The sequence below is a fragment of the Sus scrofa genome, chromosome 9 (genome assembly GCF_054392235.1).
Source record: "Sus scrofa isolate SSC_HxYL_T2T_F1_AM1 chromosome 9, Sscrofa_HxYL_maternal_Yorkshire_Landrace_v2.0, whole genome shotgun sequence".
NCBI classification, from domain to species: Eukaryota; Metazoa; Chordata; class Mammalia; order Artiodactyla; family Suidae; genus Sus; species Sus scrofa.
The window spans coordinates 39,282,137-39,296,152 of record NC_139391.1 but is presented as its reverse complement, the minus strand read 5'-3'; the positions used below and the strand labels follow the sequence as shown (position 1 = coordinate 39,296,152).

Genomic DNA, 14,016 nt, shown 5'->3' with positions numbered 1-14,016 from the left:
CCAGGCTAGAGGTCAAATTGGAACTGCACCCGCCGGCCTACACCACAGCCACTGCAGTGCCAGATCCGAACCACATCTGCGACCTACACCACAGCTCATGGCAACACTGGATCCTTAACCCACTGAGCAAGGCCAGGGATCAAACCTGTGTCCTCATGGATACTGATTGGGTTCATTACCACTGAGCCAGAATGGGGAACTCCTAGATAATTCTGATTATGCTTATCTTAATGTATTTGAGCTCTTAACAGTGACTTCTATGTTGTTTCGTAATTATATCTGTCTCAGAGACACCTTGTCAGAAATAATCACTCTTTCCTTGCTGTTACTAAAGAACATGGGAATAATGATAATATATAGATATTTTAATAACGGTGCACATAATAGCCTATATATAAGCTATAAGCTCTATAGTACCTGTAAAGTACATACTTATATGGTATAACAGTACAGAGTTATATACTTATACTATTTATAGTCTATATTATATATACATATTTAATTATATATAAATATATAATAATGATAATAGTAACAATAATAACTATCTTTTATTAAATGCTTACTATGTGCACACATTGCTCTATGAACTTTTCATTGAATCCTCTCAAGATAGCCATAATTGTCAGCCAAATTTTATAGATGAAAAACTGAGGAGCAGAAAAGTCAGGCCACTTGCCTAAGGTGTAAAGTAGTAAGAGGAAGAGCAGCTTTTGAAATGAGGCAGGCTGGCTTCAATATCGCAATGTGCAGTACATGGCCTTTGCACCTACCCCTGGCCTGGAGGTCTCACAGGTGGGTAGCCTGTGTCTGACTCATCCTGGTAACCTCCCTAGCACCTTGCTCCAGCTTTGTGTTGGTCCTAGCTGCCTGTGCAAAGGAGATGCCATCAGCAAAAATACCAGCTCTTCAGTAGCTAACTGCCTGGGGAGGGAGGATGCTGGCTTCTTGGTGCCCAGGTGCCCGCATCGAGTGCTCAGTTCCCAGAGCCCTCCTGTTCTTCTCTGGACCAACTAAGCAGCCCACCTCTGAGCCTGGCAGCAGACGGCAGATTGTTCTTCCAAGGAAAAGCACTTAGGGCATGTGAGGCTTTCACTAACGGGACAAAATGACCACCAGGCTGGTTAGAACAAGAAAAACAGAGGCTCATTTTGCAGCTAGGAGTCCCTATTTGAGGAGTGAGCAGAGGTATGATGTGGTGCTAAGTGTGGACTTAGTTCTGTGGTGGTCAGTCCGTAAGGAGAGAGGACCTTCCAGATTCTATCCAAGAGAAGAGGAAAATGAATTTGGGCTGGCGGGTCACCCTAAGCCATCTGACCCTTCCCGGTTCCAGGCCCAGGGGACCCAACTGTCATCTGAACACCACTCTCTGTACCATCAGCAAAAGACAGAGTGGTGGTGGTGAGTGAGTGAATGTGGGATCATTAACAAGTCACTGAGGTCTTTTTCTCTCTTCTAAAGTGAGGGTCTGAATAAAATGTGTCTCGTGAGTTTGTTGGGGAAAACAAGACATCCTCATGGTGAAGAGTGATAAAGATACCTTATATCTGCAGAATGTTTTAATAATGACAATAAAGAAAAATAATAGGAGTTTCCAGTGGTTAACGAATCTGACTAGGAACCATGAGGTTGCGGGTTCGATCCCTGGCCTCGATCAATGCGTTAAAGATCCGGCGTGGCTGTGAGCTGTTGTATAGGTTGCAGACGTGGCTCGGATCTCCCGTTGCTGTGGCGCTGGCGTAGGCCAGTGGCTCCAGCTCCAATTCGACCCCTAGCCTGGGAACCTTCATATGCCGTGGGAGCGGCCCAAAGAAATAGCAAAAAGAGGAAAAAAAAAGAAAAAGAAAAATAATAGCAATAGTAACATGTAGCCCATATACTGCACTTGCTCTATGCCAGAAACTCTTTGTAATGCTTTGTGTATATTTAATCCTCACAACAGACTTATACGTAGTGTTATTATATCCATTTTCAGATAAAAAACTGAGGCACAGAGAAGTTAATACTCAGCTGGTAAGCAGTACAGCTGGCCTTCATATGCAGGCAATCTGGCTAAAGTCTATGCTCTTAAATGCCATGTAGTTAAGATGAAGGTGAACATTTATAAAGTCTGCCTAAACCCGTCATCTCAGGTCATTCTCCCTGTTCCCAGTATAGGACATCTCCTTGGCACAGGGGAGCTTGGATGGTTCTTTACACTGAATTGAATTTGCCATTTGGAGAAATGACTTAAGTCTGCTCCAGATCCCAAACCTTGAGACAACTTGCCTGATGCTTGCAGAAAAATGTCAAGAGGATTGTCTTTGTTCTTATGGTTATGGTAGATAATCTCTCCAAACTCTCTCAGTTCCCACTGTTTTGACATCTCAGCATCCATCAGAGTTTCCAGTAGCTGAACCCAGCTGAGAGGAGGTTCCTCAATAAACCAGACCACGGATATTCATTTGGTGCCAACATCACGCCCAGCACAGGACAGGGACATGGGGGCATTCTGGATAAAGAAGCAGGATGTGGTCTCCATTTACAAAGAGCTCCAGTCTAGTTGGAGAGATCAAACAGAAGAAACAATAAATTAATCAGCAAGGTAGTTCCATTAAGTAATAATGTGACAACATGAAATCATTCACTATTGACAATGAGCCTGTGGGACAGGAATGGAACTTGTCCCTGGGTCCCATTCCTCTCCTGACCTTTTTCTCAAAGGTCTAAGTTTTTGTAGGGACATGCAGCAGGGAAGAGGAGAAAATTCCATGGAGAAGAACATTCTTCTCCCCACAACTCATGCAATGCTCACCCAGATGTATCTTTGTCCTTTCCTATGAATTTTTTTTTGCAAAGGAAACAGTAAAGAAGGGGAGTTCTCTGGTGGTCCAGTAGATAGGATTTGGCACTTTCACTGCTATGGCCTGGGTTCAATCCCTGGTCTTAGAACTGAGATCTCACATTAACCCTCTGTACTCTGCAGCCAAAAACAAACAAACAAACAAACATATAAACAACAACAACAACAAAATAACTGCTAAACAAAACAAAACAAAAAAAGAAAGCAGAAGGAACTTGAGGTTCAGGGGTTAACTAAGAAGATGCCCTTCCCTCTCTTCCTTGCATTGTATGCTCTTATCTCCTCAGGGACCTTGAAGCTGCTTCCTAACCCTGAAAATGTAGGGTGCTTTAGCCAAGACACCATCTGAAATCTTTGGTAGGCTTCAGCTCTTTCTCTCCCAGCTGGGTGGCTTTGGGCAAGTTGCTTAATCTCTTGAAGTTTTCGTTTTTCTCGTCTGAACGATAAATATATAAAATGTGAAAAATGAAGCAAAATAATTAGTACAGAGCACTTATTATAGTGGGTGGTACACAGGGCATTTTTCAAATGCAATGATTTTCTATTCTTAGCTCTATTGCAGACACCCTCAATCGCTGTCACCACCATCCTCCTCCTCACCAGCACTAGCAACGTCATCACTACCACCAGCACCTTCTTCCTCATCATTATCATCATCATTGCCTCCATCACTGAACCGGTACAGCCCGTGGCCCTTCTCTTAAGCCCTTTTAAAATGATTGGCTGGTTAATTGGACAAATATCAACTTCTCCTTGTGTGACAATGGTTTGTTTGTCTCCCCACTCAGATAATATCTATTCAAGTTTTCAGAGACGAGGGAGGGACTTGCTGAAAATTAATAGTGACAATTCTAGTCGCTATAGTGGGAGAGGAAAGGAAGGCAGTTTTGGCTGGATGGACTTTTGCAAGCTCCTCAATTGCCTCCTCTGCTTCTGTTAGGCCTCCCCCCAGATAAGTTCTTTCACTGAGGTCTCTCTTGTTTTCCCATGAACAACAATGGAAACAAGGCAGGTAAAGGAGAGTTTAGCCCACTGTAACTCATGTCTGTTTTCTCCATTAATTACAGTGTCCTGGTGAAGAGAAGATATTTCCATTTTAGTTCCTAAGAGTGACAGTGCCTGGGAAGAGAGCGACAGAGCTGTTTGAGGCTGTGATTCTGCAACAGAAAAAGCACAGAGTTAATTACCTTTGGCTTCCCAGACAGATTTCTATGTACATAGTTGTGTGGCATCTCCGCAACCCACAGCTATACTTTGAGCACCTCTGAGGTAGAGAAATTACCTGTGCTGTGTCCAGAATCATGCCCTAGTTAAGAGTTTGCCTACGTACCACTTGAGGAGCCCACCAGAGAAGCCCTTCCTTGGAGAGATGTGTATTTGGTCACTCAGAAGTTAAAGGGACTCATTCTGCATTTTTTGCTTGGGGGCCTTCATGTCCAGTTCCACTCTTCGAAGGGTGGTTCCGTTCTGGGGAATTTCTTCACCACGTCAACATGAGTTGCAATGTGGAAATGAGTGCGGAGACATTTCCGACGTGGTATTGCTTTTCTTGCCTTTGGATAAAAACACAGTCAGACCTTTGTGTACAACGCGGATTCTGAAAGGCCATGGAAAGCAGAGTGGGAGGGCCTTTAAGGCATCTCGAGGGAACACTGAGCACAAACACAGCGCATGCCAACTTGCCTCAAGGCTGGGAGACCGAGGGTTTCTCTGCAGCAACCTCACTCTTCCTACACACTCAACTGAAAGGAACTGGAAGGCAGCCCCTTGGCATGTACATGAAGCTTGATCCATTTACCCATTGAATAAATATTTATTGAGTGTCAGCTAATGCCAGAGACATTCTAGGTGCTGAGGAGAGGCTGTGAGCAAAAATAGGCAAAAATCCCCCTCGACATAAATTCGCTTTTTCTTGGAAGGGCTTAGTATAGTTATTGTGCTCTCTCTCTGATTATATATGTCATATACATAGTACACATATGCATTATATATGTACTTTAGATTTTATGTCAGATGTCTTAGATTTATATGTAAACAACATGTAATAGAAATACAAATAAAATTTCAAAAATATATCTTCTTAAGTTGTATGTTCCAAGAACTAAGGGGTTGGGTTTATCTGTGTATAAAGCCCAGAATAATATCATTCATTCGTTCAATACATTCTTTCTGAAAGATCGCTCTGAGCTGGGTGATGGGAATACAGTGAGCAATGAGACAGAACATGTCTTATACAGATCATGGTGTAATATAGTGAATATAGAGACAAAGAGTGATGTCATGTTTTTGTGACATTTCATTCAGGTTTAATGACGTACAAATTTAAAGTCTTATGTTTAAAAAGACTGTGTCTTCGTCTACTAACCCCAAACTCTAGTGGATGCAAACTATTACATTTAGAATGGATAAGCAATGAGACCCCACTTTATAGCACCAGAAACTATACCCAGTCTCTTGAGAAAGAACATGATGTAAGAGAGTATGAGAAAAAGAATGTGTGTGTGTGTGTATATATATATAGGTCACTATGCTGTGCAGCAGAAATTGGCATAATATTGTAAATCAACTACACATTAATACAAAAAGAAATAAAGAAGAAATGAAAAGTCATCTGAAAAGTTAAAAAAATAAAAAGGTATGTCTTACATCCATAGAGTTATGCTACAGTCATTATTAGTTGACATGTTTTCAGCATGAATAACTTTGTCCACCCCTGTACAGTATTTTTTTTTAAAGCATTTTATTTTGAGATAATTTTACCTTTACAGAAGAGTGGCAACAATAAAATAGAGAGAATTCCTGGACACCCTTCACCCAGCTTCTCCTAATATTAAGATCTTATGTAACTATGGTCCATGGACCAAAACTAAGAAACGAACATTGGTATAACACTATTAACTAGATTACAGACTTTATTTGCATTTCACTAGTTGTTTCAATAATGTATTTTTTTTTTCCTGTATTAGGATCCAAATCAGGATACCCCGTGACATTTAGTCATCATGTATCCATATCCTCTGACCCGTGACAGTTTCCCAGTCTTTCCTTGTCTTTATGACTTGGAAAAGCACCATGCAGGTATTCTGTAGAATGTCTCTGAATTTGGACTGTCTGATATTTCCTTGTGATAAGATCAGGATTATGGATTTGGGGGGGAATCCAGGTGCTGCAATTTGAAAGTGGAAATTCTCCATTGAATCTGGAGTTTATTGTTAGAGATATATGGAAGTTCCCAGGCTAGGGGTCAAATCGGAGTTGCAGCTGCCCGCCTATGCTACAGTCACAGCAACATGGGATCCTTAACCCACTGAGAGAGGCCAGGGATCAAACCTTCATCCTCATGGAGACTATGTGGAGTTCTGAGACACAGCAGGAACTCCCAATTGCCTTTAAACAGCGATAAACACTTCCTTGGTGTTTTCAGTCTCAACTGCGTCAGCATCACTGGTGGTTCATTGAGAAATACAGAAGACTCAAACCCTGAAACATTAAAAAGCTGCGCAGGTGATTCTCATGCACTGCCAGGCCTGAAACCCCTTCCTAGTTCAGTGAGGGATTCTGTGTGTGGTCCCTGGACCAGTAGCCTCGGTGTTGCCTGGAACTTAGAAATGCAGAGCTGCGGGTCTGAGCCAGGCCTCCTTACTGGAAACTCTGGGGGTGGGACCCAGTCATCTCTGGTAAATGTATGCAATCTTCTAGGTGATTCTGATGCATGGTAAAGTTTGGGAACCACTGCTTTCAGTGAAAGGACCAAGGTCTAAATGGCACCTTTTGATTAGGAGCAGGGGAAACGTGAATGGAGGGCAGGGGTGCCCTCTGAAACCACGTTCCGTAAACAGTGGACTAGTCTGTGTACACAGAAAGCCATCTCTGGTTTCTTATCAATCAATCAGCTGAAGCTGTCTGAGCTTCGTAGACCGTCCACAGTGCTAGAGCTTTTCTTCCAATAGGAAGGACAGCTTTACTTAGAGTGGCAGCAACATAGTGGGTGATAGTATTGATTGGTGGTGGTTGTGTTGGTGGTCAGGACTGGTGCCTTTCCTTCCTCTTGTGCCGCACAAGCCACAGACCACAAGTGAGGCTGGTGGACAGGGCTGCGGCAGAGAATAAGCTTGTGGTAAGGGACGTAAATGATTTGATTTGTTAAGCTAAATTGGACTGAATTAGAGGCCATGGAACGCTTCTGCAAAGCAATAGTTCTTTTTTTGATTAAATTTTATTGGGGTACAGTTGATTTACAAAGTGTTAGTTTCAAGTGCATAGGAAAGTGAATCAGTTATACACACACACACACACACACACACACACACACATTATTTTTCAGATTCTTTTAGTAGAGTTCCCTGTGCTGTAGAGTAGGTCCATGTTAGTCATTTATTTTATGTGTCGTAGTGTATATATATTAATCCCAAACTCCTAGTTTATCCCTTCCCTCCACGTTTCCCCTTTGGTAACGCTAAGTTTGATTTCAAGATCTGTGAATCTATTTTGTAAATAAATTCATTGGTATCATTTAAAAAATTAGATTCCATGTATGTAATATCATATGATATTTGTCTTTGTCTGACTTATTTCACTTAGTATGAGAATCTCTAGGTCCATCCACGTTGCTGCAAGTGGCATTATTTCATCCTTTTTTTATAGCTGAGCAATATTCCATTGTGCATATAGTATCACATCTTCTTTATCGATTCTTCTGTCGGTGGACATTTAGGCTGCTTCTGTGTCTTGGCTATTGGAACTAGTGTTACAATGAACATTGGGGGTACATATATGTTTTTGAGTTAGAGTTTTGTCCTAAAAGATGCCCAGGAGCAGGATTGGTGGATCAGTGGCAGAGTAAGCAGTTCTTTAATAATAAACTTTATCTCAAAAACAGTGATCCCAAAGCACTGATCTGAAGGGTAATGTCTTCTTGGCCTGAAGCATGGTATGTGGGAAAGATGTCCTGGACCCTGGCCGAAATATGAGGACGTTTTACTTCTATTCTATGAGCACATTCTTGGTACCAGGCATTTATCGATGAACTTGAGGGACACAGTCTCTAGCTTCAGGGTTCAGGAGGGAAAGAAGATAGATGAGAAGAAGCGGAGACACAGAAAGGATATTGTGTGAGCATCTGGCAGTTTCTCTGCTCTCCGTTCTGGGGCTCAGGTAAGTCCTCTCTGGGTAAGGGATGTTTAAACTGAAAACTGAAGGTTTAACAAGAATGCAGGGGAGGGAAGGAGAGAGGCAAAAGATGTCAGAGACAGAGGAAAAGCTTATGTGGAGGCCTGGAGGTGAGCTGTCTTAAGAACTTTAAGCTCAAGATGCAGATCCTAGAAAGCACAGGGGACGAATCTGAGATGAGCTTAGAAAGGCAGCAAGTCTGGATGCCCGAGGGCCTAGGAAGTTAGATGAGGGATTTGGACTCAGGCCTACAGGCAATTGGAAGCCTCTGAGAGGTTTAAAGTAGTGGAAGGAGATGACAGATTTGCATGAAAAATGAATCTCTTGGCTGCATTTTGGAAAGTGGATTGAAGGGGAGGAGGAAGAGTGGGCATTGGAAGAGAGGAGATGTGTGTTATACAGACAAAACTTATGAATGTTTGCTTAGGAAAAATCTGAATTATGAGATTAAAATTGTGTTTGCTCTTATATTCTTTTTCAGCCCTGGTTTTCTTTCTTTGGCTGCAGCTGCTCTGTGCCAGCTATCTTCAAAGAGTGTGGAAGTATCCAACATGTGGTGTAACTAGACCGCGTTGAGTCAGATAACCAGCACGAATGAAATACTAATTGGTGGCAAATCACAGTATGCAACATGGTGCTGGACACTACGGGGGATTCCAGGAAGGCTTTGCCCTTGCCCAGGAGAAAGCAACAGTTGAGTTAGGGAAATAAACAAAAACATTTAAATATCATTGAGGAGTTCCCCTCGTGGCTCAGTGGTTAATGAATCCGACCAGGAACCATGAGGTTGCGGGTTCGATCCCTGGCCTCACTCAGTAGGTTAAGGATCCGGTGTTGCCTTGTTGCTGTGGCTGTGGCGTAGGCCAGTGGCTACAGCTCCGATTAGACCCCTAGCCTGGGAACCTCCATATGCCACGGGAGTGGCCCTAGAAAAAGGCAAAAAGACAGAAAAAAAAAAAATGTCCATTGAAAATTCAAGTAGTCTGTGATTAGTTGTCACAATTGAGGTTGGCTCAGAGATACTCTAAAAGGAGAGCTTGAAGTAGTTTCATGGAAGATGTAGATCTTGGGCAAGGCTTTGAGGATACTGGGAAGTGAGTGGACAAACAAGCCAGGGAAGAACCTTCCAGGTGGAGAAGTAGGATGAACAGTGGGCATTATAGTTGGATCCACATTTGTGGTTTCGATTTGTCCTGGTTTTCATGCAACGTCAACCAAACCTCAGACATCATTAGCTTTTGGCAAAAAGAAGGGAGTGGTAAATGTCATCGTCTCAATCAGTGGTCACTTTTCTGCTACAATTACTGGAACTGCGGCAGCACAGGGTTTGTTAGAAAAGCATTTGGGGTTGACTCGGAGAAGGCCTAGGAAAGGCGGGTGGGGGCTGGGCTATGCACCACCCCCGAGAGCTCAGTGGACCTTCCCTGACTGACTGGTCAGTCAGAAATCAGGGTGATTTGGTTTTTAGAACATTACCCAAAACTAAGGCAATTTAGAAGTTACACATAACGTGCAGCACTATTCACAATAACCAAGTCATGGGAAGAATCTAAATGTCCATTGACAGATGAATGGGTTAAGAAGATGTGGTGTGTGTGTGTGTATACACAATAGAATACTACTCAGCCATAAAAAGAATGAAATATTGCCATTTGCAGCAACATGGATGGACCTAGAGATTATTATACCAAGTGGAGTAAGTCAGATAAAGAAAGACAAATATCATATGATATTACTTATATATGGAATCTAATAAAAATGATACAAATAAACTTATTTACAAAACAGAAACAGACTCAGATTTTGAAATTAAATATGGTTACTGAAGGGGAAATGTGGGAGTTTGAGAAATAACATATACACATCACTATATATGAAATAGATAACTAACAAGGACCTACTGTATAGCACAGGGAGGTCTACTCACTGTTCTATAATAACCTATATGGGAAAAAAGAGTGAATATATGTATATGTACAACTGATTCACTTTGCTGTACATCTGAAACTAATACAATATTGTAAATCAACTCTACTCCAATAAAATTAAAAAACAATGAAAAAAACCTATCAAAAAAATCACACAAAAAACAAAAGAAGTTACATAGAACAGAAAGGGCCGTTTCTAAAGTAGCTCCCACCCAAAAAAACCCCAGAACTTTGCCCCTTACCACTGAAACAGTCTGCTCTTTTTCCGAAGGGTAGATTTGCCTCAGAATTGCCCTCAAGTGTCAGTATAAGCTGGCCCTGGATGGACACCCGCCACTGTCCTGAGTAGGGGGTAGGGAGGTAATGGAAGAGCTAAGGGACAGAAACAGGTCCCTGCAACAACAGAAGCAGGTCTGGGCCAGACTTGTCCCTGAGGTGGCTTCTGGGAGATGCCTGTCATGGCCAGTGGGCCAGGATGAGAGGCTGTGCCAGGTGACACGGGTGAGGCAGGGGGCATGTCTCAGAGTCTGCAAGGTGAGTTCACATGGGTGTCATGGGGCAGAGAATTTCCACCTGTGTGTGTTCTATGCAGGTGCTCTGCACTGAGGGCCAGGGAAGCTAGAAAGTAGGGAGACCCAAACACAGCCTATGGACCCCACCCCATTTTTCCTGGAGCTGGTTTTCTTCTATCTGTTTTATACTGTGGGGATCCGCTTAATAATTCATCTGGGGGGAAGGATTCTCATGACAGAAATCAGTTAAAAACTTTGTCAATTAAAGGACATTTTCCACAACATGATGTTTTGATTTCTGCTATCAGGCTTGAAGGAGTGTCCCCCAAATAGGAGAGTGCTTGCTGAGCACCCCGGCTCTGTGGCGCCCTCTGAGGTGGCACTGCTGAGCCCCATACCTGCTCAGTGTGTACAGATGGGCTAGGCTCTGCCAGGGTCATGGGGGGCAGCTGTGAGGAGCTAGAGACAAAGAGCCGCCAGCAGGAGGAAGAACAAAGGGCCAGTGTGCCTGTGCCCGGGGCCCCGCGGAGGTGACAGTCCACCAGGGGTGTGGAGGCGTGTTTGTCCAGGCAGGAAGCCACAGGGGACACCGCGCCAGCCTCCCTTGGCACATTTCCTGACCGCACCTGCAGCAGAGCCTTGGGCACCCTGAAGATGGCAGGAGCTGTTGCTGGAAAGCCTGCCCAGCCCCCTGGGTATGGCCAACGCTTTCCTGATTTCCTGGTTGTGCCTGGGGACCCTCCCCAGCCCCACTCCAGGAAGGATGTTCCACTGTGCTCAGCTTGCTTGGCCTTCTTACTTAGTCACCTCCCGGCCTCACTGTCCAGTGACATTCCCTGAGCCAGGGGTGGGGGTGGGGGACTTAGAGCCAACGAAAGAGCTTCCAAGGTGGAAGGGTCTATACAGGGACCGGACACCTGGTAGGCTCATGGACACAAGTGACATAGATGGTTTTATGAGCATGCCAGGCTCTCCCACTGTATGAAGACCCTTGGACCAACACAAGTTTCACCACGCCATGGCAGCTGGGAGAAAATGCATGACAGGATGACCCCATGCCTGGCATTGGTCACTTGGGGAGGAGGCCTGCTTCTCAGACCAGGTGTGGGGTTGGGCACCAGTGTCCATGAAGGAGTCAGGGTGGCCCATGTGGAGATGAACAGGAGAAAGGAGGGGGCAGTGGAGGTGGTACATGGATCTGGCTTTAATTTGAACATAAGAAAGAACTAGTCATGACAGGTTTCTGAAAGCCAGGCTGTTGGCTTGACTTCACCATGGCTGCTGTTCTCTGGCCTCTGTCCCAGCCTAGTCCCGCTCGACCAGTGCTCGGCAGTATAATGGCCAGCATCTGTGGGGCACCTACCGTCACTGGCATTATGGTGCTCAATTCCTGCAGCATTTGATTTGATCCTTCAGCCTGGAGAGGAGTTATCACCTGTATTTTAGAGATGGGGAAACTGAGACATGGAGCCTTAAGGGATCATCTGCTCAAGGCAGCACAGTGTTAAGTGGTGGAGTCAGGTTTTGAACCCAGATCTAATGTCACAGCTCAAATTCTTTTTCTTTTTTTTCTTTTCTTTTTTCTTTTTAGGGCCACTCCTGCAGCATATAGAAGATCCCAGGCTAGGGGTCCAATTGGAGCTGCAGCTGCCTGCCTAGGCCACAGCCACAGCAACACCAAACCTGAGCCACATCTGCAACCTACACTGTGGCTCACAGCAATGCCAGGTCCTTAACCCACCGCGTAAGGGCAGGGATCAAACCTGCATCCTCACAGACACTATGTTGGGTTCTCAACCCGCTGAGCCACAGTGGGAGCTCCCAGAGCTCAAATTCTTCACTGCATTTTGCTGTGGAGTCCTTTAGAAAGTATCAGCCTCTCTCAACTGTGCTGAGTGTTACTAAGGAGAGTGTTCACGTTCAAGCTCAGAGGGAATTTTCAAGGGGTAGGAAAGCTCCCTGGGAGGACAGAGTTGCAGTGCAAGGTGGGACTTGGGGACAGGTCATGTCACTGGTTAGTATTTCTTCCCTCCTAGAGCGTTTCCTTCCCTCGCTAGGCCTGAGGTGCTGTGGTCTTGCACTAGTCATTTGGGAGCCATCCTGCATAATTTTTTTCTGCCACCTCTGCCTAGCTGTCCTCAAAGATGGGAGTGGCTAATGAGGAAGTTCTATTTGGAGTCTGACGGTGCATCTGAAAATTAGGGCTAATGAAGAGAGTTTCCAAATAGGAAGTTCTTTGGGTGGCCAGTTCTCAGGGGAACGTGCTCAGCTCTAGCTTGGAGCATGTACTTCTTAGGTATCCCTGGGGACTGAGATCCACAGAAAACCGTTAAGGGCATTTGGAGGGCTGGACGGGGGCAGGTATTAAAATGTCTGACGCTTGCCATTTGCTCTGACCTATTTAATGAATCAAGCCAGCATCTCTGACTTGGACAGATGGGAGCGTGTGGCTGCATAGATTAAACTATGCCACTCATCATCATTTATAAACTGTGATTTAGTATCTTGGTTCCTGGACCCAGAGACGTAACAGGAGAGCTCCAGGCTAACAGTGGCCTTGGAGGAGGCCTGGGGGAGATCTAGATAGCATCAGCCATGGTGATCTGTGTTTTTCCAGCAGTCTTTGTCCTCGTCAGCATATTTGTTCATGCATCTAGGTGACTGTATCGTGTAATCTATCATGACTCTGTTATAGGACCTCATCCCTCTCTGTGGTCCAGGCAGTTCCACAGGACTCCCTTTGGGACCCAAGCTCAAGCCCATCCATGTAGTGTAATGGCAATTGTTCTCCTTTTTTATTATTTTATTTTATTTTATTTTATTTTATTTTTTGTCTTTTTGCCTTTTCTAGGGCCACTTCCCATGGCAATATGGAGGTTCCCAGGCTAGGGGTCGAATCGGAGCTGTAGCTGCTGGCCCATGCCAGAGCCACAGCAACGCTGGATCTGAGCCGCATCTGTGACCTACACCAGAGCTCATGGCAATGCCAGATCCCTAACCTACTGAGCAAGGCCTGCAAGGGATCGAACCTGCAATCTCATGGTTCCTAGTTGGATTTGTTAATCACTGCGCCACGACGGGAACTCCTGGTTCTTCCTTTTATATGCTTATTATTTGCCAGGGAGCATTGCTGTGTTTTACATAAGTAATCTAATCCTCACAGAAATGTTGTAGGATATGTACTCAGGGAAGGTAAGTAACTTGCCCAAGGTTAGTGGAGGTGGGATCACCAGTTATGTGGCCTGTGAGTCTGGATTCTCAACCACCAAGCTATATACCATTGCACAGCTTGGAATGCCTTGTCTCCCCAAAGCTCAGAGCCAGGCAATGAGGGACGAAAGAGCCAGGCTAGGTTCTGCTTTTTTTGTTTGTTTTGTTTTCAAAGACAGCTAGGTATTGTAATGGGAGAAATGGGTAAGGCAGCAGTTCTCAAACATGATCTCCAGACCAGCACAAAGAAGCACCCCTTGGAGCCTGGTTGATTCTTTGGCCCTATCTCAGACCTACCAAATCACAACCTCTGGGAGTAATGATTTTGACGCATGATAAAGTGTGAAAATTGCTG

General features: G+C 44.5%; 1 protein-coding gene across 3 annotated transcripts in view; it reads left to right on the top strand.

Moving 5' to 3' along the window:
• BTG4 (BTG anti-proliferation factor 4) overlaps positions 1-9,802 on the top strand; it is a 205,705-nt gene extending 195,903 nt beyond the window's left edge. Inside the window, exons 12-13 of one of the 3 annotated variants that reach the window (XR_014815247.1) lie at positions 7,722-7,996; positions 8,493-9,802. The gene's annotated coding sequence lies outside the window, so the exon portion shown is untranslated. Of the gene's footprint in view, positions 1-3,393; positions 3,522-3,909; positions 4,924-7,721; positions 7,997-8,492 lie in introns of those variants that run through there. The other 2 variants (XR_014815245.1, XR_014815246.1) reach the window with 2 other exon arrangements.
• Positions 9,803-14,016: the final 4,214 nt, after the last annotated feature.